At 47.7% G+C, this 18,204-nt stretch overlaps 1 pseudogene; it reads left to right on the forward strand.

The window, feature by feature from the left end:
- The first annotated feature begins 1,574 nt into the window (after positions 1 to 1,574).
- LOC147889562 (uncharacterized) overlaps positions 1,575 to 18,204 on the forward strand; it is a 22,373-nt pseudogene continuing 5,743 nt past the window's right edge.

Below are 18,204 nucleotides of genomic sequence, written 5' to 3' on the forward strand. Positions count from 1 at the left end.
GTAACGAGAGAGAAATCGTCAAAACTCAGTTTCAGCCTGTAGCAACTCTCCCGGGCAAAAGTGCGCACCATTTCGTCCAACCTCTGTGCTGGACCTTCTCTGGTATATGAGCTTTCTTTTGCTTCAAAAAGCCCTCTTTTTCTTGCTTTGAAGAGTGAGCTACAAGCCCTCCAAGTTCAGCTTTTCAGTTTCGACAGTTTTGGACAAGTTTTTGAAGATGATGCTACATAAAATGCTACTCTAGCATTTCTGGTTTTTTGAAGCTTTCAATAACTTCAGTACAAGTGTGGATTCAGTTTTGTTTTGACTTGCTAGACCTGGTTTTGATTGGAAAGTGTTTATTTCATCCACTTCTATGAAGCATGTAAGTGAAAGCATCATTGTTTGAAATTTGGTCACAAGACTTTGCTACATTAAATGCTTATATTTTGAAGCATTTCAGTTGTTATTCTAAGCCCTGTAAGAGAGAAGACACTACCCAATACTTGGGTTAGAGCCTCTCATGGCTTGCTTATGCAAAATATGTGAAAAGCCAAAACATAAAGCAATGTCTTGTTATGCTACAAAGGATGAAAATGCCAACCTGACTTCCTTGTTGAAGATTGCCAAAACAATGGTTGCCAAAAAGGAAGCAACTACAGAGATCTACCCTCTCATGGCACTTTTATTTGACTCCAAGTACAAGAAAAAGATGAAGCTCAGATACCTAAGATATGCTTCTCTACACAACTATGGAGATGACAAGATAATTGTTCTCTTGAAGGATATGACTTTCAGATCCACTTGTTCTATCATAGTACCATCTTATAAGGCACTAGACACTGCCCATGTGGTAAGACCTTGCCTTGACATGGATATTTTGCCTCCACAAGATGAGGCATCCCATGAAGATTATGCATTTTAAACTCATCTCTATGTATGCTCCAGATCTCTCTTTTTATGTCAAGGTACTCAGCCTGGATAGTCCTCCAAAATGAATGAAAATAAACTATTGTGTTGTGTGTGTTTGTAAACACCTCTGGTCACCTTATGATGTAGGCCATGTGTATGTTTTGTTCCATGGTACCTCCTGCAGACATTGTGTGCATGTACATGCAGGGGAGATAACCATTGGAAGGTCTTTTTGTATCCCTTTTTGTTTACCTTACACCCAAGGGAACTCTTGCTAGCATGAGAACCTAGCCATAGATTTATCCTTGACCACCATGAGATGGCATGAGAAACTATGAGACTAGATGTATCCTTGACATAGCCTGAGGCATTTCCTTGAGGGGGGGTTTGTTGGGATATCTCAAGGTGTATGCCTCAGGCACACCTTATGTTTCTATGTGTGAGTGCTAGAGGCACAGTTAGGTGCCCACAAGCACAGTTAGGTGGTGGAAAAGCCACATAGGATGATTGAGTGAATCTAGGAGCAGATTGAGGAGATGATTGAGGAGCTTTGAGGTCATCAGTGATGTCAGTGACCTTGTATGAGGTGCCTACTTAAGGACCTCTTTCTTCTTCATTCTATAAGCAAGTATTCTGAGTTTGTGTCCACTCTACTCTTTCTTTTCAGTATTCCAACAGTAAGAATGGAGAAAGTCCTTGATGTGGGTGGTCAGGGTAGAACTGTCCTCCAAGGATTTGAGGCTCTCATGCAAACTGCCTAGACCCCGTTGCTTTAAGTAAGATGTTGCTTCTTGGGAAAGAGCATAAGTCGATGTGGGTGGCCAGACAAGTTCCAGTGATTGGGCCTTGTTAATGGCTATGTAGGCCGGTTGTGACTGGGGTGGCATTTGTTCTACTTGGTCATGCACGGAATCTTCTTCAGAGGTATCGCTTTGGACCATGAATACCTGTGGTCTCCGTGGTTGAGAGGATGTAGATGGCTGCGAACTCTGGAGGGGGTCCTGTGGTTGAGGTAGTGGGCTCTTTCTGTGCATCCTCTTTAGTGGCGGCATCTTTTCTGGACCTGCATCAATGTGCATAAAGTGTACCATTGATCATTAGATTGATTGGCATGCCGGTATGACCTTTCTGTGTGTGTGTGTGGGCGAGAGAATTTTTTTTAACATGCTTTGAGAGTGTGGAATGAAAGTGTGTGGTACAATTATTCATGCAATCATCTATGTGTCTAAGCAAAAGTGTGTGAGTGCATGTGACCTAGTAGCTAGGTAAGGACTAACTATATGCTTTTTTTTGCTGGGATTTTCATAGGGCAGCTAGAACTCATTCATCACTTGTGAGCCCTAGGTAAAATCGATTGATGCTACCTATATGTGCGAAGACATACATATGCAAGTGAGTGCTCGTGATACAATCTAATCCTAACTAAGGAAGACTTGGTTTCCCAAATCTTCATTTTTGTCGGGGATGGCTTCCGTGTTGATGTAGTAGCGCTTTAGTCGGCTTTCGTTTATTGTTGTGTTGAATTGGACTCCATCCAATGTTTCAAGTAGCACAGCTCCGATGGGATTCATCTTTCATACTCGGTATGGTCCTTGACCTAGATACTTTAGTTTCCCCTTGTGTACTTTGGCATTGTATAATAGGAGTAAGTCACCTTCCTTGATGTCTTTAGATTTATGGTTTCTATCAAACCATGCCTTTGTTTTGCGTTTTTCTATTGTCATGGCATGGTAGGCGACTAGTCTTGTCTCTGTATGCTTTTCCAACTGATAGAGCCTTTCTTTCAAGGATTCATGGTCACCCATGCATTCCTGTACTGCGATGCGTAGACTTGGTATTACAAATTCGAGTGGGACCACAGCTTCAAGTCTGTACACCAATTGAAAAGGTGTGTTCCCTATACTGACCTTGAATGTGGTTCTATATGCCCATAAGGCAGCATTCAGTTTCTCTACCCAATTAGAACACTGTGGTTCTACTACCTTGGTGAGGATACTGCATATTATTTTGTTGGTGGATTCTGATAGTCCATTCCCTTGGGGGTAGTAGACTCGAGACATGTGATCGGCAATGTAGTGTTGGGCACCTTTGCGGACCATGATTTTGAAGTTGAATTCTTGCAGCAAGAGGAGCCATCTGGTTATTCTTCCTATGGTACATGGACGGTTCACAAGATAAAGCAATGCTTGATGGTCGGTGTAGAAGACAAAATCATTTGCCAGTAGATAGTGCCAAAATTTCTTTACACTATACACCATTGCTAGGGCTTCTCTTTCTGTGGTTGTATAGTTGATCTCTGCATCATTGAGTTGTCGACTGGCAAAGTAGAAGGGGTAGTCTTTCTTATGTTCACTAGGTTGACAAAGCACACTCCCAATTGCATACTTGGATCCATCAGTATGTACATGAAAATCAATGTCCCAATTGGGAGAAATAAGGATGGGTGCTGTGATTAGGTGCCACTTTAAAAGCTCAAAGGCTTGGTCGCACTCTTCGGTCCATAAGAACTCCACTTATAATTTGTAAAGTGGTCTAGCTATCATGGCATACCATAATATAAATCTTCTATAATAGCCGACATGTCCCATAAAGACCTCTGTACACCTTTGGAATTTGTAGGAGGAGGCTATTCCATGATGATTTTGATTTTGTCCATGTCAGTTGCAATCCCATGTTGAGAGATGATGTGTCCCAAAACAACTCCGTGGGTGACCATGAACTGGCATTTTGTTGGATTTAGGGAGATGCCATACTCCCTGCATTTGATTAGTACTTCTTCAAGACATTTGAAGTGGTCCTGTTTGTTTGAATGGATGCACAAATCATCCAAGAATACCTGTAAAAACTTATTCAAAAATGACTTGAAATCTGTGAACATGACTCACTGGAATGTGGCCGGGGCATTACAAAGGCCGAATGGCATGACTCTATATGAAAAAATACCCCATTCTATAGCAAATGTTGTTTTGGATTGGTCTTGAGGAGTAATTTGCACTTGGTTATAGCCACTGAAGCCATCCAAGAAGCTATATATTTCGGATCCTGCCACCTTTTCCAACAATGTTTCTGTTAAGGGTAGGGGATAATGATCCCTAATTGTGGTGGCATTCACATTTTTTAAGTTTACGCATATTCTGAGCTTCTTGTTGCATTTAGACACAATGACAATGGGTGAAACCTAGTCAAATTAATGTGCTCTATCTCGTAGATGAATCCGGCATCTAGGAGTTTTTCCAGCTCGTAAACCATGGTGCCATATTTAGGATTTGTGCGATAAGGTCCACATACCTTAGGGTGAGCACCTTCCCTTATAGGTATCGTGTGTACTGCCACTTCTGGTGAAATTCCTTTCATCTCTTTGTATGACCATGCCAGGCAGTCACAGTATTCCATTAAGAGTTCTTTGAGTTTGGTTTCATCTTCTTGACGGAGCTGTTTCCGAATGAAAACAAAACTTTCTTTCTCCCCTTCAAGGGCAAGGTTTATTGTGCGTGTTTTTGCCTGTCCCTCATAGATTGGAGTTTCTCCAATGCTATCGGTTTCTTGAACTTCAAATTCTCTGAGTGGTTGTGGCATTGCTATTGGCACTGTTATGGATAAAATTGTCTAAGGAAAAAGGCATCAATATGTATGTGTGTTTGTATATGTGGCAATAGTATAATCAAATATGGTGTGCATAGGGCCCAAGGTTGAGGTGGCAAGGCATGACCATGTGCCACCCTTCCATGTAAGCGGACCCATAGGGTGTGTTGTACATAATCCATAATAGTAATATTATAAAATGCAAGGTGGCATGGCTCCTCCATGTGCCACCCCTCCACCTAGGATGCAATAATTGAGATATGACTCAAAGTCCATGGGAGAAGCAATATAAAATGGGTGGAGATGGCTATTATATTGAGTTATTCCCTCCATATGGGATAGGCCCATGTGGGGGAGGTATAGAAGGACAAAGAGAGCTAGTTAAATAATGGGGAAAGTAGGATGAGGCGGCAAGATTCCTTGTGCCAACCCTCCACTTGTCCTCCTAGAGGTTTGAACCTATTATAAAATTGGAAAGAGACCAAGGGAGTATCATAGACTTGAGATAAGGGGCTTGATTTATGCGGAAAATGGAGGCAAAGGGTTGTTGCACACAATTGAGAGTGCGTACCCACCTAGCCCACATGGAAGACTTTTCCACACACACCATGCATGTGGGAGGATACATTAATGTGGAGAGACCCCCTCTTTTGGCTATAAAAGGAAGGGGCTATTCCTTGATGAGACACGCTCATTCTTGTAAAGCCACCTAGCTAGTATTTTGATATTTCCCTCTCATCCCTCCTTTCCAATAAAGTATGGTTCACTTCCCTTGATGTCTACATCTCAACATTCCTCTTCCTATCATGTACTTGCTTCTCTTCCCACTCTCCCTTTCCCCTTGTGTCATAGTCTCCCTTTTCCTTCCCTCCACTTCTAATTCCTTATTCACCCCTATGACATCCCTTCGCCCTCGTGATCTCCTTTTCTCTATGGCCTTTGAGCGTCGCCATACTTAGTCTCTAGCCTTTGGTCTCGGTTTCTTTTTCGGCTAAAAGTTTTGGTGTGGCTGCTGGGATACGAATCTCCACGGCTGTTGGCGAATCTTCTATTCGTACGGGTTACATCAACAGAACTATACCATCTGTGCTCTTTCTTAGCTACTGCGCGTGCATTCGCTTCGTGCGTCTCCTGCGCTTCAGTTCTCTGGACTGCTGCGACTTCTGGTTGCGGACAGTTTTCTGCGCTTCAGTTCTCTGGACTACTGCGATTTCTGGTTGCGGACAGTTCTCTGGACTACTGCGACTTCTGGTTACGGACAGTTTTCCGCGCGACAGTTCTTTGGACTGCTCTGGTCGCGGACTGTTTCCTGAGCCCCTGCAAAAGAGTAACAGCAGATCCCGCGCCCCCCCTATCTCTTCTCTTTCTCTTTCTCTTTCTCTTCTCCTTCTCCTCTCCTCTCCTCTCTTTTTATTAAAGAGTAGGATTGGAACCCAAGACCTCCCCCTTCATGAAAGAAAGTCTTATCATTGGGCGAACAAGTTGGAAGTGGTAAAAATGTAATGATTTTTGTTCATATATTGAAATTGCGGGAGCTGTAACTCTCTAACCATAAGGAGTTTTCTCTTGTTGTAAAAAGCAAAAATATTTCATTTTATGTTCTCTATCCACTTCTCTTGCTAGATCGCCAATTCAGAACTTCTCCAAGCCCACTTCACGGACGCACGCCTCACGAGAAGGGTGGACATTTATGTCACTTCTCGATGCGTTTAAGGAATTGGTGCCTGTTCCTCCGCACCTTACGGCTACCAATGCACGAGATGTATTCCTTGATCTTCATGTCGACCTTCAACGGCTGATTGTCCAGTGCATTATTGATGGTGATGATGGGTTGAATGACACACCGTGGATGATTCAGGGTGACAAACTACTGATACGCTGGGAGGATTTTGACTTTACTTCTACTCATTGTGCGGTGATCGAACTACTTGCTGCTTCAGAGGTAATCAAAACGGTTTCCTTCTTCGAAGGGTGGGATGTTCCCCAAGCTTGGGGGGAGATTTGGCGCATCTGCTTGTTGATTCCTGTGGAAAAGCTCGTCCTGAATGGTCATTTCACAATCTCATTACAAAGGTTTCTAGGCCTTGGCTATGGTTGGTAATGTTTCGACCAAGGAATCCATTTGTACCTAATCAGCCTTTTGTGCCTCATTTCGAGCTTCAAATTGTAATTCTTTTTGGGCTTAAGATAAACTATCAACAAAGAATTGCAAGTTTATTTGGTGCTGAACGTTTGGCTCAAGTGTTGAATTCTCCCCACCCTCTCCTCCTACCTATCTTGGACTACCGAGAAACTTGGGATGTCCGAATTCTCGTCTTGGTGTGATGACATCTTGGATTCTTCAATTTGATGGAGCTTACAAACCTTCGACCAAGGCGGCTGGCGTGGGTGTGAAGCTCACTTCACCGAGTGGTGAGGAGTTTTGTTACAGCAAGTCTTCGCCCGCAAGTACTTGCAATCAAGCTGAGTACTCGGCGCTCATTTTTGGGCTACAAAAGGCACAAGAACATCATGCCAAGCAATTGGAGGTGCAAGGAGATTCTCAACTAGTGTGTGAACAAGTTAGTGGAAGGTGGAAGGTGCGGAGCAAAGGCTTGGTTCCACGACATCAACAAGCCTTGGAACTTTGCAACCAATTTGAAGAGGTAAAAATTCAGCATATCCCTCGAGCTCAAAATCTTGTTGCTGATTTCTTGGCATGTGAAGCTTGTATTTCAATCACGCATCACGCGAGTGGAAGCGCCACCCCAACCAAGCCGCAAGCCACGAAGGAGGGTGATCATTTGTAAGGAATGCAAAGGTTGTGGTCATCATGAAACTAAGTGTTGGGCCTACTTGATACGAGTTCACCGACTTCGGCAGACCATCAGGAGGGCTCTCAAGGACATTGCTCAAAAGAAGGATGCCAGACCGCACACCCCTTGAAGAAATAGAATGGCGACTACAAGAACTGGAAGAAGCTGAAGGTGATGTGCAAGCTCTCCAACTGTTGACATTTGTCATGGCATTCTTGTTTGCCTTGATGAACAACCTCATGCGACGCCGCACCTCTAACCCTCGCGTGTAATGATCAAAGTGATATCATGAGGATTGGTCCTTTTAAGATTGTCTATGTGCTATTCTATGCTGAAGATTCTTCTCGTGTAATATTTCACACTACACCAGTGACACCTTACCCTGCCTATGTGTGCTTTTTGGATGTATCTTCACCTGATTTTCAGTTCAAGCTTCCTCTTACTATTGTTCGTCCATAGATAAGCCCCTCTTTCCCATCTTCCAAGCATGGCTGACATTCCCGTGTTTTGTGGGCGGGTAGAAGAAAATCCAAATGAGTATCTTGTGGCTTTCAAATGCCGTTGTGTCTCTCTCAACTTTCTTACTGAAGACAGATGGCTATTGGTTCTCCCCACATTTCTAGAAGGTTTGGCTCAAGTGTGGTATGAGAAGCAAACCGAAGATGTTCGCCAAAGCTGGCCAAGGTTGACAGCAGCAATGATTGAGTATTTCGGCAAAGAAGAGGAGCCAGAGAATGTGTACCTGCAGGTGGCAAATTTGAAGCAGTCAGAAGGTGAGACGGCGCGTCGATATGTGGATCGAGCGGCCGTGCTCCTGGACCGTTTGATTGCCACACAGGAGGACAATGCCGGATTTCGAGCTGGAATGACTCAGCATGTGCTAGGCTACCTTGTAGCAGGAGCGAGTGATGAATTCCGCCTCAAGCTTAAATGGGAGAATCTAGAAACTATGGTGCTAGCACATGAGATTGCTCAAAAGTTTGACAAAGTTCAGTCTGACCCCGCTTCAAAGAAGACAATTGTCCCTCCGCATCCCCCTCCATTCCTGCAACAACAACCTGGGGGGTCTAACTCAGGGGCATACCCCCACCCCTCAGGGATGTATCCACCGCCTCCACCTCAGATGTATGGTCCTCCCTTAGATGTTTACCCTCAACAAGGTGGATATCCTCATCCTCCGCCTCGAAGATTTCCCCAGCCTCGCCCACGAGCTCCCCTCCTCTCTACTCCCGTGGCCCCTCCAACTAAAGAGGCCCCCCCTGCAACAGAACCTGGAGTCAATGACCTAGCCAAGGCCCTGAATGATCTTCGGCTTGAGATGGTGGGCATCAGGAATCAAGCCAACCGCCCTCCAAGAGATTGTGCTAATGTTGTATGCTACGAGTGCCACCAGAAGGGTCATTATCGCACAGAATGCCCCAATATTCCAAGGGTGAATCTTCTAAGTGAGTCGGGCACTGAGGATTCTGATGTGGAGATCCTTGATCTCGGGAAAAGAACTCGTGCTACCTCGGACCCCTCTCCAAACCGAGGACCGCCGGGCCGCCCCAGGAAGAAGGTGTCCTTCTCAGAGCCCTCAGACGCTGAGATGGCAGACCCACCAACAGAGAAGACTAAAAGATCTCGCAGGAGTAAGTGGTCACCCTCGGATTTTCCTATCGGCTCAGGGCAAGAGGGCTATTCGGTCGTTCAAGACCTTGCTCATCGTTCTTTGAGCATCACACTCCCTCAACTAATAGCATTAAGCCCTAAGGTGAGACGTGAGCTGCAGCAAGGTCTCTCAACAAGGAAGAGCAAGAAAAAGGGAAAGGTATGAGAGGTATCTTCTATCTCTGAAGAAATTGATCGGCACCCACACACAGTAGATGTCATCATAGATAATTGCCGTGTCAAAAATGTGTGTGTTGATGGGGGAGCTGCATGTAATATCATGGTGCCCCGCATCATGAAGAAATTGAATTTGAAATGTACAAGGCGTTCCTCCACTCGAATCAAGGTAGCAGATGGTCGACGACTCGCCACCATGGGAGTCATTGAGGATTTGCCCATCACTGTCAACGGGCTGACCACCACTGTCAATTTCTATGTAGTGGACATTGAAGATACAGGCAGAAGTTACCCTGCCATACTCGGGAGACCATGGTTGAGAAAAAGTGATGCAGTCAGCTATTGGAAGACAGGACACATGTCTTTTGGTGCTTCCAAGGAGAAAATCCCTATGCAACCTGGTGCTATGGAACCGGAAGAAGAAGAGGAGCATGACAGTGATACTCTCTCATCTTCAGTGTCTGAGTCCATGTGAGTCCATGAAAGAATCAGACGGGGGGGAGGAATTCTCAGAGGAGGAATTTTACATGATGGGGGTGTCTCCGACCCTGCCACCTACAGAAAAGATAACAGCTAGTCCTCAACAGCTCGAATCAATGCTTTCTCCAGACCTCACTCCGGGTAAGAAAGATGAGTTTCTTGAAATGTTCAAAGATTTCCCTGACCTCTTTGCAACTAGCTACCACCACCTTCGCCATGTGACTGCCATAGAGCACAAGATAGAGCTGAAGCCTGATGCAAAGCCTGTGGCTCAGAAGTATCGGAGATTAGGGCCCCTACAGACTGACGCTTTGCGATCAGAGTTGCAGAAGCTTGTAGAGGCTGGGTTTATTGTTCCGGTTCACAATACTGAATGGGTTTCACCAGTGGTAGTCATCCCAAAGAAAAACAACAAGTGGGGGGTCTGCATCGACTATAAGAAGCTCAATGCTGCCACCAAGAGGGATCATCATCCTCTACCCTTTCAAGACCTCATTCTTGAGAAGGTAAGTGGTCATGAGATGTATACTTTCTGTGATGGTTACTCTGGGTTTTATCAAATCAGAATTGCCGAGGAAGATGTGCTTAAAACCACATTTGTTGCCACACCCTGGGGGACATTTGCATTCAAAGTAATGCCATTTGGCCTCACCAATGCTCCGGCCACCTTTCAAAGATTCATGCAGATGGTGTTTGCTCCTTATTTGGGGGATTTCTTGGAGGTGTTTTTAGATGATTTTTGTATATTCTCATCACGTAAGGAGCACATCATGAAGGTTAGATTGGCCTTCCAAAGGGTCAATGATGCAAATGGCAGTCTCAACCCTGAGAAATGCACCATTGGAGCCACTCAAGGGAGGTTATTGGGACATGTTGTCTCATCCGAGGGCATCAAGCCTGACCCCGAGAAGGTAGAAGCCATCCTCAAGCTCTCCCCACCTACAACCAAACGTCAGGTATGCTCATTTGTCAATCTAGCAGGATACTATCGCCGCTTCATTGATCAGTATGCTGCTTTGACACGGCCCATGACTATGCTATTAAAAGATGGGGTTGATTTCTCTTGGAATGAGGATTGTGATCATGGGTTTGCACAAATCAAGAATGCTCTAGCTTCAGAACCCATTCTACGTAATCTAGACTGGTCAAAGACCTTCTATATCAATCTTGGGTTTGGTGAGCACACTCTGGCAGGTATTCTTCTCCAGCAAGGGGAGGATCGGTTCATGTATCCCGTTCGATTTGCTTCTCGACAATTGCTCGACACAGAGCGACGCTATTCAGAGGCCGACAAGCATGCCTTGTCTTTGGTGTTTTGCATTGAGAAATTTAAGCATTATGTGGCTGGAAGGTCCTTCTTTATACTCACTGACACTGGTCTTGCAAAGCAGGTTCTTCAATCACCAAATCCCATGGGCCGGTTGGCCAAATGGTTGGCAATTCTACAAGAATATGATTTTTCTTTCAAAATAGGATAATGGCAAAAGTTTCAATGCACATGTATGTGAGTTTGATGATCTCATTGTCATTATGTAGTTGCCAACATGATATTGGCATCACTGCCATTCTCCACTAGTGGTAGTGCCAATGCACATGTGAGTTTAGGATTCCTTAAGGGTGCATGTTTTCAGGTCATGGTATGAGATTGGCACCACTGCCATTCTCCATAGAGATTGACACAATTCCATATGATATCTACACAATGATATCTACACAGCAAAGACGGTGATCACTACATAGAAGAATGCACATGTAGTGGTAATCTAGACAAACTAAACCTATAGATTGACATTTAACTAATTTTATTGGCTGCACATGTGAGTTTAGGCTTCACAGGGCCATTTTCTAGGGCCTAATAAGAGATTGGCACCACTACATAGAAGAATGCACATGTGAGTTTAGGCTTCTCAATGTCATTTCTTAGGGCCTAATAAGAGATTGGCACCACTGCCATTCTCCACTTGTACAAATGTTTACCCTGCTATTCTAGGAGGGGTATTCCATTGATCATAGGAGAGTGTTGTCCGATTCCAATCCACATGTGAGTTTGATGATCTGAGAGATTGACACATTTCTATATGATCTCTACACGGCAGAGACAGTGATCACTACATAGAAGAATGCACATGTGAGTTTAGGATTCCTTGTGCACCACCACCATTCTCCACTAGTGGCATTCTATAATGGCAAAAGTGCCAATCCACATGTGAGTTTAGGATTCCTTGTGCATGTCTTCAGGTCATGCTATGAGAGGGATATTCCAGTGATCATAGGAGAGTGGTGTCCAATTCCAATCCACATGTGAGTTTTATGATCTCAGAGATTGACACAATTCCATATGATCTCTACACAGTGGAGACAATGATCACTACATAGAAGAATGCACATGTGAGTTTAGGATTCCTTGTGCATGTTTTCAGGTCATGGTATGAGATTGGCACCACTACCATTCTCCACTAGTGGCATTCCCCACAGAGATTGACACAAATCCATATGATCTCTACACAGCGGAGACAGTGATCACTACATAGAAGACTGCACATGTGAATTTAGGCTTCTCAATGCCATTTATTAGGGCCTGATAAGAGATTGGCACCACTGCCATCCTCCACTTGTACAAATGTTTACCCTACTATTCTAGGAGGGGTATTCCAGTGATCATAGGAGAGTGGTGTCCAATTCCATTCCAAATGTGAGTTTAGGATTCCATATGATCTCTACACAGCGGAGACAGTGATCACTGCATAGAAGAATGCACAGTAGGATAATGGCAAAAGTGCATGTTTTCAGGTCATGGTATGAGATAGGCACCACTGCCATTCTCCACTTGTGGCATTCTCCACAGATATTGACACAAATCCATATGATCTGTGCACATGTGAGTTTAGGCTTCTCAATGCCATTTCTTAGCTGGAACTCTTTCTGAACCCTGGAACCTCCTTCTGAACCCTGGAACTCCTCCTAAACCCTGGAACTCTTTCTAAACGCTGGAACCTCCTTCTGAACCCTTAAACTTCTCCTAAACCCTACAACCCCCAATGAAGGCGAAAGCCTTCATTACCTCAACAAAGATGGTTTACGTGCCTTTTACACATGCTTGCACTTTGTTTGCTTACCACACTTAAGCCTATGTCTCTCACCGGAACACGACTCGAGGTCCTAAGCTACACATATACTACAACGACAATCCCAATATATCTGTAGGTGACAAAAAGCCTCGGAACCCTGCAACATAGAATACCCAGCTCTTCCTACGAAAGCAGTAGGAAAGAGCCAACATTTGGCGCCATTGCCGGGGAGACTGGCATCTCAAGTAGTGAGTAAAACATACGTAGGTATGTGTAAAACAAGACACTACTTTGAACTTTCACGAAGATAACACTCAAGGGCAAGGAGAGTTAAATTTTTTTTCCAATTCTAGCCAAACATATCAACCCCAAACATCCACTTTGGGTTACTACCTTAAGAAATTTTCTTAATTTCTTAAATAGAAGCCACATGATATACAAACAAGCTAGGTAGTGGACACAGATGCGTAGAGCTTTCAATTTCGATCATTTTACCTTTTTACAGAAAAGCAAACTGAGCTCTCCATAAAGAGTTATGGCTCGGGAAGAGTTTAGGGTTAAACCCTAAACCTAAACCCTAAACCTAAAATCCAATCATATAAAAACCTACTCCACCCCCCTCATTCTTCATCTTTCACTTTTTGCCTCCATTCTCTTCTTCATTCCGAGCCCCACGCAAGACACTCCTCCCTCTCCATCGACCACCCCCTTACTCCTATCCTCGCCATGTAAGTGACATCGAGCCCTTCTCGCAGCAATGACCTAGCCTTCCACCCACCGTCCATTGTTCTACAACAATCCCGATACATCGAGAAAGACTTGGAGAGCGTTCAGGTGACCACTTCTCCCTGCTTTTCGATTTCCGTCTTTCAGTTTTTTTTTTGCTCTTTTTTACACCTCCCCCCCCCTCCATCTCCACCCCCCCCCTCTCCCCCTCCCCCTCCACCACCACCTCCCCCATCCCCCTCTCCCTTCATCTCCACCCCCCCTCTCCCCCTCCCCCTTAATCTCCACCCCCCCTCTCCCGCTCCCCCTCCACCTCCACCTCTCCCTCTCCCCCTCCCCCTCCACCACCACCCCCCCTCTCCCCCTCCACCACCACCTCCCCCATCCCCCTCTCCCTTCATCTACACCCCCCTCTCCCCCTTCACCACCACCTCCCCCTCTCCCCCTCCCCCTCCACCACCACCTCCCCCTTCCCCCTCCCCCTTCATCTCCACCCCCCCTCTCCCCCTCCCCCTTCACCTCCACCACCTCCCCCTCTCCCCTCCCCCTCCCCCTTCATCTCCACCTCCCCCTTCACCACCACCTCCCCATAATGGAATGAAGCCCACACTCTTGGGGCATTGTGTTGAGTCTACATTGGTATTCCAAGCATTTGTCTACATTGGTATTCCATTGAAGTGTCACCTACAGATATATTGGGATTGTTGGTTGTAGTATATGTGTAGCTTAGAACCTCGAGTCGTGTTCCAGTGAGAGACGTAGGCTTAAGTGTGGTAAGCAAACAAAGTGCAAGCATGTGTAAAAGGCACATAAACCATCTTTGTTGAGGTAATGAAGGCTTTCGCCTTCATTGGGGTTTGTAGGGTTTAGGAGGAGTTTAAGGGTTCAGAAAGAGATTCCAGGGTTTAGAAGGAGTTCTAGGGTTCAGAAGGAGCTTCCAGGGTTCAGAAAGAGTTCCAGGGTTCAGAAGGAGGTTCCAAGGTTTAGAAGGAGGTTCCAGGGTTCAGAAAGAGTTCCAAGGTTCAGAAGGAGGTTCCAAGTTTTAGAAGGAGTCCAGGGTTAGAAGGAGGAATTCCAAGGTTCAGAGTAGAGTACATGGTGGAGAACTCATCTCCCTCGTAGATCATGGAGTTTAAGGGTTTAGGAAAGCATAGGAGTGGGAGAGGAAGAAGGTGTAAGAGCATGGGTGAAAGAAGAGAGAGGAGGAAGGAGGAGGAGGGATGAGGAGGAGGGAGGGAGAGAAGAGAGGAGGAGGAGGAGGAGGGAGGAGGAGGAGGAGGAGGTGGAGGGAGGAGGAGGAGAAGGAGGAAGGAGGAGGAGGGAGGAGGAGAGGGAGAGGGTGGGTTGCAGGGTTGGAGGAGAGGGGAGAAGGGTTGCAAGGTTAGGACATGCTTTTGGACGTGCAGTGCAAGGAAGCATGGACACTTGAGACAAATGCTTGGAATACCAATGTAGACTCAACACAATGCCCCAAGAGTGTGGGCTTCATCTCCACCCCCCCTCTCCCCCTTCACCACCACCTCCCCCTCTCCCCCTCCCCCTCCACCACCACCTCCCCCTCCCCCTCCCCCTTCATCTCCACCTCCCCCTCTCCCCCTTCACCTCCACCACCCCCCCCTCTCCCCCCTCCCCCTTCATCTCCACCTCCCCCTCTCCCCCTTCACCTCCACCACCCCCCTCTCCCCCTCCCCCTCCACCACCTCCCCCTCTCCCCCTCCCCCTTCATCACCACCCCCCCTCTCCCCCTCCCCCTTCATCACCACCCCCCCTCTCCCCCTCCCCTCCACCACCACCTCCCCCTCCCCCTCCCCCTTCATCTCCACCCCCCCTCTCCCCCTTCACCACCACCTCCCCCTCTCCCCCTCCCCCTCCACCACCTCGCCCTCTCCCCTCCCCCTTCCTCACCACCCCCCCCTCTCCCCCTCCCCCTCCACCTCCACCTCCCCCTCCCCCCTCCCCCTCCCACTCCCCCTCCCCCTTCATCTCCAACCCCCCTCTCCCCCTCCACCTCCACCTCCACCTCTCCCTCTCCCCCTCCCCCTTTCTCTCTCCTTTCTCTCTCCTCTCTTCCCCTTTTCCCCTCTCTCCTCTCTCCCCCTCGTTCTCTCTCCCACCCCCTTTCTCTCTCACTCTCTCATCTCCAGCCCCTTACCCCCTCCCCCTTACCCCGCCCCCTCTCTCTAACCCCCAGCCCCAATCCCCCGCCCCCCGCTCATGGCACCGCGGCGGCGCCCCACAGAGGCGCCACCGCAGCGCCTCCGCCGGCGGCCGCCCCCGCGCGCCACCGTCCACCCGCCCATGGTGGCGCCGCCCCCCGCGCCACCCTCGCCCTCTCCCGCCACCCCCGCCCTCTCCTGCCACCCCCCCGTGCCACCCCGCACCCTCCCCCGCGCACCCCCCTCGCCCTCCCCCGCCGCCCCCCGCACCCCCCCGCCCTCCCCCGCGCACCCCCCTCGCCCCCCGCACACCCCCCCTCCCCCCTCGTGCACCCCCCTCGCCCCCCGCGCGCCACCCCCCGCCCTCCCCCGCCGCCCCCCTGCGGCACCCCCCGCCCTCCCCCGCGCACCTCCCTCGCCCTCCCCCGCCGCCCCCCCTCCCCCCCCGAGCACCCCCCTCGCCCTCCCCCGCCGCCCCCCCGCGCAACCGCCCCCCCACCCCCTGCATCAACCCCCCTGCGCAAAACCACCCCCCCCCCCGGGCGCCGCGGTCGGGCAGCCCCACATCACCAAAAAAAAAAAAAAAAAAAAAAAAAACCTAACCTAAAACTAACCTTAGGTTAGTGACTAACTGCAGTTAGGTTAGTTGGATAACCTAAGTTAGGTTAGGTTAGGTTAGTGGTGTTAACCCTAGGTTAGTTAGTTACCCTCAGTTAGATTAGTTCACGTAGGTTAGGTTAGTAGTAACTGAAGTTAGGTTAGTTTAGTTAACCCTCAGTTAGTTAGACTAGGTTCGATTAGATTACCCTCAGTTAGGTTAGACTAACTCTTCAGTTAATAACTAACTACAGTTAGTTAAACCTCCCAGTTACAGTAACTAGGAGGATCTAGCTTACTTCCCTTAACTAGAATCACTTGGTTTCAACCCCTCAGTTGGACCTAAAGTCCATTCACACCACAATTAGGACCCCCCCAATGCCAAAATTACCCCTCCTTTAACCTCTCGAAAGTCATCCGTTTGGGACCCAAATTGAACCCCGTTCGAACCCAAATTTCACACACGGAAACACCACGTTACGGGGTATTTTTCCAGCCCATTACACACCATTTCGGCATCCCTCGCACACGTTCATTCGCGCCCCCGTGTGGGCCTCATTTTGCACAAATTCACTCGTATTTTCATGCCGTGACCTCCGATTAACGATCCGTCTGGACCGGCACATTTCCCCACTCACGTAGGACAATATTAGGCACATTATTAACACGACAGCCCCTACACAAACTAACATCACTCTAACTCTCCACCTCCACAAACGCCCTTGGGGTAGCGACACCCTTGGCAAATCGTGCACAATCTGCATGCAGTTACGTTCCGGCCAATGACTTCGACTCCAACGCTCACCCCATCCGCAACTAACTCCACTGCAACAACTGCCCCTGCCAATCCTCTACCTCGACTCCCCCCCTGAGATTCAACAACTTCCTTTAACTCCTCCACGCCCCAACATGGCTGGACGCCGTCATGAGCATGATGGGGATATCGAGCTCGATGCCGAGGCTGACAACTTCTTCAATCGACGAAATCACAACAATCACTGCCGACGCCCCTTGGGAAAACTGGAACTTCCCAAATATAATGGTAGGGGAGACCCAGCTCGCTTCCTCCAGCATTTTGATGCCGCATGTCGAGCAGGTGGTGATCAATCCCATGAAACCAAGGTGGCTTGGTTTCCAATGGCCTTAACTGATGAGGCATCAGAATGGTACCTCGACCTTCTCATGGAAGAACGTGCCACATGGGACCTACTTCAAACCGAATTCAAACGTCACTTTCAAACGGAGAGGCTACAAGATGATCCCACTCTCCAACTCAGCAAGATCGAACAAGGCCGGAGGGAAGATGTACGCACATACCTAGGAAAGATGAAGAGATTGATCGCCAAATGTGACCCACGCCCCGATGCAAAGTACCTCACGGCATGGTTCATAGCAGGTCTAAGAAAGAAAATCCGCAAGGATATGAAAAAGATAAGTAGCTATGAAACATTCAGTGCTGCTCATGCGGTAGCCATTGACATCGAAGATGGCATGACAGATTCAGACACTAGCAGTGATGATGCCAGATCACATACACGAGATAAACGCTCGAAAAAAGGTAAATCAAAGGACACTACCGAAACATCCAATGAAGATCGCCTAGAGGCCATGACCTTGAAGCTGAAAGAAGATATGATGCAGGCCTTGGATCAAAAACTCCACTTGTCTCAGTCGCCAACTCAAACATATCCACGGCGAGAAAATGTCTGGTGCCCACACTGCTTGGCAAATCATATAGCAAATGAATGCCCAGTCCTAAGAGCAAGGATCACTGCACAAGAAAATCCACCGCCACAGTTGTGGTGCCATATCTGTGTCGTCGGCGGCCATGATGAGAACAGTTGCATCTTCAACATGCGCAACAATCCGCCTCGACCACCACAATACCAAGCAGCACCCATGCCAGTATACAGGCAACCGGCACTTGCACAAGCGCCCCCAGCTCCGAGACTAAATCCTGTTCCCGTTCGGACACAAGTCCCACAACTACTTAGGAATCCAAATCCACGACCGTATCCAAGAGCACCAAATACAGCTCCTCAGGCAGTTCCCATACATCAATTACAAGCCAAGGAAGTAGAA

This window comes from Dipteris shenzhenensis, chromosome 20, assembly GCF_047967505.1.
Source record: "Dipteris shenzhenensis isolate YYH24624 ecotype China chromosome 20, Dip_SZ_1.0, whole genome shotgun sequence".
NCBI lineage: Eukaryota > Viridiplantae > Streptophyta > Polypodiopsida > Gleicheniales > Dipteridaceae > Dipteris > Dipteris shenzhenensis.